The sequence below is a fragment of the Coenobita brevimanus genome, chromosome 66 (assembly GCF_032717465.1).
Source record: "Coenobita brevimanus isolate Jiangsu-jjx chromosome 66, ASM3271746v2, whole genome shotgun sequence".
Taxonomy (NCBI): Eukaryota; Metazoa; Arthropoda; class Malacostraca; order Decapoda; family Coenobitidae; genus Coenobita; species Coenobita brevimanus.
This window is the reverse complement of record NC_137019.1, coordinates 13,077,215-13,084,721: the sequence shown is the minus strand read 5'-3', so window position 1 is coordinate 13,084,721 and position 7,507 is coordinate 13,077,215.

Genomic DNA, 7,507 nt, shown 5'->3' with positions numbered 1-7,507 from the left:
GAGAAGTGCTTGTGTGTGCATTTTTCGTTTCTCTGTCTCACGTATTCTTCATCGTTCATGAAGTTTTGTTGGGCTGCTGGAATGTTGGACTGTTTAGCAAGATTTTATTGTAGTATTCTGTAAAATGTCACATCCTCGTGTTACTTCTCCCCAAAAATGTAAGCTCCCGTAAGACATACCAGTCTTCCCTCTAATTTTTGTATCCCCTAAAAATAATGTAGTTATCTCTCCTACTACGTATTTCCTTCAGATGTTTAATTTTCCCCCTAAAATGTAACTTACTTTCCAGAAATGTTGCCTGCCTTCCAGAACTATAGTTTATCCTAGAATATGCCTTTTCCCCCCCCAAATTGCCCCAGCTGTGATATCTGTAAGCCATGACTTTCTGAACATCTACTCAAATAAGTAGACGTTTCCGTGATGTTTGCAGTAAATGTAGTAAAACTTAGTGATAATCAGGACGTAGAGTCTGAGTTCCTTATAGTACTATTCTGTTTCTTAGATCGGCCTCTCTCTCTCTCTCTCTCTCTCTCTCTCTCTCTCTCTCTCTCTCTCTCTCTCTCTCAGGTAATTTTGTTTTCCTTTGTGCATTGTCCCATTTTGCTGCGTCCCTTGCCTCACATCCCTCATTTTCTTCAACATCATTTTTTCCTCTCCCTCCCCTCTTCCTTCATTCTGACACCAGTGCCCCCTTTTCCATTCCCACTCCTCATTCCTCTTTCCCTCCACGTCCCCTCTCAACAACTCTCCCCTCCTACTACGCCCCTATCCTCCTTTCCGCTCTCTCTCTCTTTCCAATACCACCTCTTTTCCCCATTCGTTTCCTGTCTCTTCATTTCATTCTGCCTCCGTGATCCTCTATCCCTCCTCTCCGCCATCTCTTCCCTCTTCTTCTTCCCCCTCTTTCCCTCCTCCCCCCCATTCCCCCCTTCCTCCCATTCCCCCCTTCCCCACCCTCCTTATCCCCATTCCCCCTCCCCTCCCCTCGCGTCCCCTCCCCTCCTCCTCTGTGTTGTGACCTAATCTAGGGATACACGTCCGCTGTTTTGCATAAGCGGGGACTAAGCCAGATGTCTGACCTCTGCCCGGGGAGTGGGAGGGGAGGGGGCTGGGCGAGTCTGGGAGCATGGACTGGCTGGGAGCATTAAGTCTGGGAGCATTGCAGTGTGGGAGAGCGTTGTGTGGGAGTAATGAATCCGGAAGCATGAGGAGTGTGGGAGAAGAGTCGGGGAGCATGGAATGTGTGAGAGCAATGAATCCGAGAGCACGGAAAGTGTAGAAGTATTGAATCTGAGAACATGGAAAGTTGTGGGAGTGTGGAAACTATGGGAAGAGTGAATCTTGGAGCATGGGAGAACAGAAAAGAAATTTTTACTGCATCTCGGAACTATGGACTTTTTTTTTTTTCCACATACGTTTGCACAGGTGACCCATTTAGCCCAGTCAGCACGATGACTTCCAGTTCTTATTACGACCGTTTTTTTATTTTTGTTATTAGACTGTGCATTACCTCCGATATTGATTGACTGACAAACTCTACTGACCCATAAAATTTTTGTTACACACACACATATATATATATATATATATATATATATATATATATATATATATATATACAAAATTTTCACAGCCAGACTAATGTTCAGCCTGTCCAAGAGAAGAAGCTTACGGTCTTCGTTTTTACCTTTTCCTAACAGTTGTTCACCTCCGTTTTCGTTACATTTATTTAGCACATAAAACCTTAGTCTTATTATTATTATTATTATTATTATTATTATTATTATTATTATTATTATGATTATTATTATTATGATTATTATTATTATTATTATTATTATTATTATTATTATTATGATTATTATTATTATTATTACCGACGCAGTTTTCACGAACAGGATATTAAGGTGTATAGATCGTAGACAAAATAAGTCGCTAAGGAAGAAGTAATACGAAATCTCCTATGCCAGTGAGAATGCGGTCCACAGTGAGAACGATGACAAAGCTGAGTGCGACCAGAGAGTTATAGGGAAAGGGAGTAGAAAAGGGCGTTGGTGTCGGCTACAGGGAGAGACAGACAAAAGCGTTCACTAATCCGTTGCAACGCCACAGCTGCCGCGTTCACAGATATAGGTGCAACTCTGACTAGGCCCACACCTGCCTCTAACACCCACCCACTACCTCTCACACCCACCCACTACCTCTCACACCCACCCACTACCTCTCACACCCACCCACTACCTCTCACACCCACCCACTACCTCTCACACCCCACAATTTTACCCTTAGACTAGCCCTTTCCACCTACACCCACACCTTCCTGCACTCCCATTTCCATCCCGCCCAAGACCTTTATCCCTACACTTACCCTCATCATCTACACCCACACTTTTATCTCCACACTCGCCCTTTCCATCTACTCCCATACCTGCTCTCCCTACACTCGCTCGTTGGGGAGAAAACCTATCTTGTCTCAATACTCTTCCTCATACGTCATCCACCTTCCCTTTTTCTAAACAGTACATCCCCGTCTCATTTATCGAGATCTGCTGCCGCTGTATTAGGATAACTTATTGTGTATTTTATTTTTGCCACATCCAGACTATTTTATTCAGTGTTAGAGATTTCTGGCGAGAGAGGCTTGATAGTTTTCATCAAATGCTTTAGTATGAGCGAGCACATTAACAAGAAAAAAAAAAAATCTAATTGATGAGGTTAATTCCACGTTAGTATTGGGGTTTCTTTGCTTATTGATTTTTCGTTCTTTTGGCCATTTCTGCTTCCTCCTATGCCTTCTTCCTCTCCTGAAGTCTGTCATTCCCTTATTCTGTTTTCCTTTCGCCGTACTCCTTGCCCCTCACTCTCACATCACCATTTTTTCCTCGACTGTCTTCCTGTTCTCCATCCTTCCTTTATTTTCCCTCATTTAGTTTCTTTGGCTGTCTCATTTGTAGCTCTGATTCCCCTGCGCCCCACTTTCCTTCCTCTTCTTTATTATTCTTCCTCGCTTCTCTCACTTCCACCTCCCTTTCCATTTTCTCTCTTCCATTTTCCCTCTGGTCATTATGCCATTTTTCCCTTCCTCTTCATCTTGTTTATTCTCTCGTTTCGTTTCCGTACTTTTCCTGTTTTCAGTCCCTTGCATTATCCTTTTGTATTCTTCTCCCCCTTTCCAATGTCTCTCTCTCCCCCATATTCCTCCTTCCTTCCCGTCTTCTACCATTCTCTTCATTTTCCTTCTTTCTCCTCCTTTATATTTTCTCTCTATTATCCTCTCCTCATTTTCCTTAGTACTGCTCTTCCCATTTTCCTTCTCTTCTATTTTCCTTTGTCCCTCCTCTCTCCCGTTCTCTCTTCTTTCCCTTCAGTTACCCCTTCCCCCCCTCCTATCACGTCTGATTTTCCATCCTAACTTTCTCCCATTTTCCTTCTCCTTCCTTCGTTCCTCATTGTCCGATTTTCTTTCTTCTCTCCCCATTTTCTCTCCTTTCCCTCCCACCCCACTCTCCTTTCCCTCCCCATTTTCTCTCCTTTCCCTCCCCATTTTCTCTCCCACCCACACGCGCCTCCCTCCCTCCCCGTGTGGCTCCTGCTTTTGTTGTCACTCTATTCATTATTCATATCCGGCAGCCATTCACGCGGGCCCCGCCACCAGACGCCTTGCTTGAGAGAGAGAGAGAGAGAGAGTATAAATATCTAACTGAGCAAGGGATGGGGAAAATTGTTTATTATGTGTTTTATTCTCACACCTATTTCTGGACAGAGATTGGTTACCCCGTTCCCGTGTGCCCGTCTGTCTTTAAGTCTGTCTGATTTTGTGCCGAATTACTAAAAACCTAACCCACCCTCCGTCAGCAGCCAGAGCATCAGCGGTCCGTTCCCTAGGGCCCTGTCACAACACCCACTCCATCACCACCCGCGCCACACCTCACTGGCATCTATAACTTTCCCGCACTCCTCAAACACACTGCAAAAACACTTCCTTCAGTACATATACATACTGAGCTTCTCTCTCTCTCTCTCTCTCTCTCTCTCTCTCTCTCTCTCTCTCTCTCTCACACACACACACACACACACACACACACACACACACACACACACACACACACACACACACACACACACACACACACACACACACACACACACACACACACACACACACACACACACACACACACACACACACACACACACACACACACACACACACACACACACACACACACACACACACACACACACACACACACACACACACTCTCTCTCTCTCTCTCTCTCTCTCTCTCTCTCTCTCTCTCTCTCTCTCTCTCTCTCTCTCTCTCTCTCTCTCTCTCTCTCTCTCTCTCTCTCTCTCTCTCTCTCTCTCTCTCTCTCTCTCTCTCTCTCTCTCTCTCTCTCTCTCTCTCTATACACCTGTCGGAGAGAGTAATTAGTTGTTGCCAGAATTCTCAGATGTTAAAGACCTATAAAACTCATCCGCGTCTCATTTTCTCAAACAAGAAGTAAACATCAGTGCAAAAAAAAATTGAAAATTCATTAATAGGGACGAGGAGATGTACAGACAGCCTCAGTAAAGCTCTTAAGTCTTGAGTATTTCGGTATTTCAGTGACTTCTGTTTACTAATTCTTTGTAAAATATTAGTGTTAAGTTAGTGTCTTCAGTGTTAATGGCCCAGTTTGCGTCACGTTTCCTTCTTTGTAGTGTGATAGGAGGCCTTTGACATATTACTCTTGGCTTAGCATCACCGACACGGCTTTTGCGCTTGTTCGTTTTTCCCGTGATCATTGGCTACATGATCATTTATCCTCTCTGAACTGGGTGAGATGAAGTAGCTGATACATGTAATGACAGTTGGGGTACGAAAAAGCTGTTGTGTACTGATGACCTGTGAAACGTAACTAGGTTGTACTGTGACGATGATGGAACCGATGATTAGGACTGTGACACTGACAAATGTAACTGATGGCGATGGAGGCATACGGCTGTAACTAATGGCTCATTTAACTTGCTCTTCTTTTACTTTACCCTCTTTCCAGTAATCAGTTCCTTCTATTCACGCCAATCTCTGTTGTCTGCCAGCACATACATCTTCCTAATGTCGTTTCATCCATGTGTCGTGCTTGCTTCCATGGTATTCGTATTTTCTCCCTGGGACATCTAAGTCATATATATTTTTTTAATATTACACTTCTTCCTTGTTTTCAGTCATCCTAATTTTGCTTATCATTCAGTATCTTGCTACTTACTGTCAGCTCATTGAAATAGCCTGGCGTTCGGTGGAATAGAGTACTTCAGTTGTGACTATGAGAGGGTTAATGGTGAGAACAAAAAAAATCCACATACATTTCTCACCTTGCATTCCTGATACCTCCTTTGCCTGTACCCGTGTGTCAAACATGGGTAGGGATGGGATACTTCTCGAGCGACGAAGTAGTGTCAATTGGCTGGACAAATAAGCGCCCCTCAAAATCCGTAAAACATGACGTGAACGTGTGTAGAGAAACTGCCCTCCCATTTCAGGCATGTTCATCATTCATCCATCCATCCATTCATTCATTTATACATTCGTTCATTCATTCATTCATTTATACATTCATTCTTCCTGACACTTTCAACCTCTTCCTTTTCACATCTCTCTTTTCCGTCTGCCTCTCCTCTCCCCCTTCGTCTTCCCTCTTTCTTTTCATTCCTCATTCTTCCCTCCCTTCATCCCTCTTCCCTATCCAGTTCTCTCCCCTATCCAGTTCTCTCCCCTCTCCTCTAACCAGTTTTCTTCCCTCTCTCCATCCCTTTCTTTCGCTTTATTCTCCCCCATCATTCCCTCTTGCCCTTCTCACTCCCTTCTTAATCCCCATCCTACCTGTTCACACCTCTTATCCCTCATTGTTATCCATCCTTCCATCCTCTCCTCCCTTCTAATTCCTTCTCCCTGCTGAGGTGAGTGGGTGTGGGCGCAACAAGTGCTAGTGAGAGCGAGACGACCATAACTCCTCCACTTAATGCTCTTCCCTCGCCCAAAAAAACACCCAAACTAAATCTGGCTTGCTCTTACGCCTATATCTTTCTCGCTGTCCCTTCCTTTTTTACCTTCGTTTTCTTTCCCTTCCCTTTTTATTGGCGTTTATTACCCTCTTTGATTTATTTGCCTTTTCTTGCCGTTGTCGTCAGCTCTTTTCGACAGCAGATCTCTCCCTTTTTCCCCTGTAGCTTTCTCTTTTCCTGCTTTGTATTCTTATCTCCCCGTTTCTTTTCTCCTTTATGCTTGCCTTTGCCATCGTTTCTCTTCCTTACTCATTCCATAAATTTGGCCAGCTAAATCTTTCTTTCCTTTTCCATGCGTCTTTATTTATTTATTTTTTTTTTTATTATCTTCCTGCTTCTCTTCCTTTCGCAGCTCTCGCATTTTCCAACAGTTCCTCTTCAGTCTCCTTGTTTTCAACACTTTCCATTCTCCTTTTTATTATTTACCTGCTTTTTTCCTTTGTAGTGTTGTGCCCGTTTCTCACTTTCTCCTTTTTTTTCTCTGCATTGTTAACTCGTTTCCTTCCTCAGACTCTTGCCTACCTTTTTCCACTTCATTCATTTTTTTCTTATTCTTCTTCCTTTTTCGTTCCTGAATACATTTGCTTGACCTTTCTCACTAATATTTTCATCTATCCAGTCCATGCAAGCCCTTCCTCCCTTGGACCTTTTCTTCTTTCTGTTTTGCCTTGTCTTTGTCTTGTCTCCTTTCCTCGTTATTTTTCTTTCGTTTTTCTTTTACATCCCCCTTTTTTTCTTCCTCTTTCATTTGTTTTTCGTCTTCACAATCTTTCCTACTTTTTCTGTTTTCTTCGCCATTTTCGTTCCTCCTCCTCCTCCTCCATATAATAAATACTTTCTTCAACACCTTCATGGTTTGCTGCCTTTCGTGTCAGATTTCTCCAATGTATTTTTTAGCACAGATGCGTTTCTTTTTGTTTCGTCCACCCCTACATGGGGCCGTATGAGAGGCAGAGAGAGAGAGAGAGTCACTACATTTTTTTTTTTTTTTTTGCCAGATTATTTTACTCGATGTAAGAGGTTTAAAGTAGGTTAGTATTGCCAAAAAACAATTAAAAAAAAAAAGCCTCATCGTTTAGGGGTAGCTTTTAAAAAATAATAAAGGAACTAAATGAGTATAAAATAAAGTGGCAGAAGTACAGAAGCTCTCACGTATATTTTATCTCGGGACGCAGAAATATAAAGACCTCATTGTACTAAAGAGATGAAGATATGCGCAAAACTAACAAACATTGGAAATTTAATACATTATTCAGTGCAAAGAAAACAGGTGACAACAGCTCGCCTTGCAGTATAGTGCTCGCTCCTCATCTTGGCGCTTACAAAATATCTTGCAATCGCAGCCAGGGAGAGAAAATATGAGGTGAAGAGAGCGGTTGTGATGGAGGAGACACACACAACGAAGAGAACCATTACAGTGTCTCCTGGGACTTGCTTGCTGGCTGATAATTGCAGTGGCAA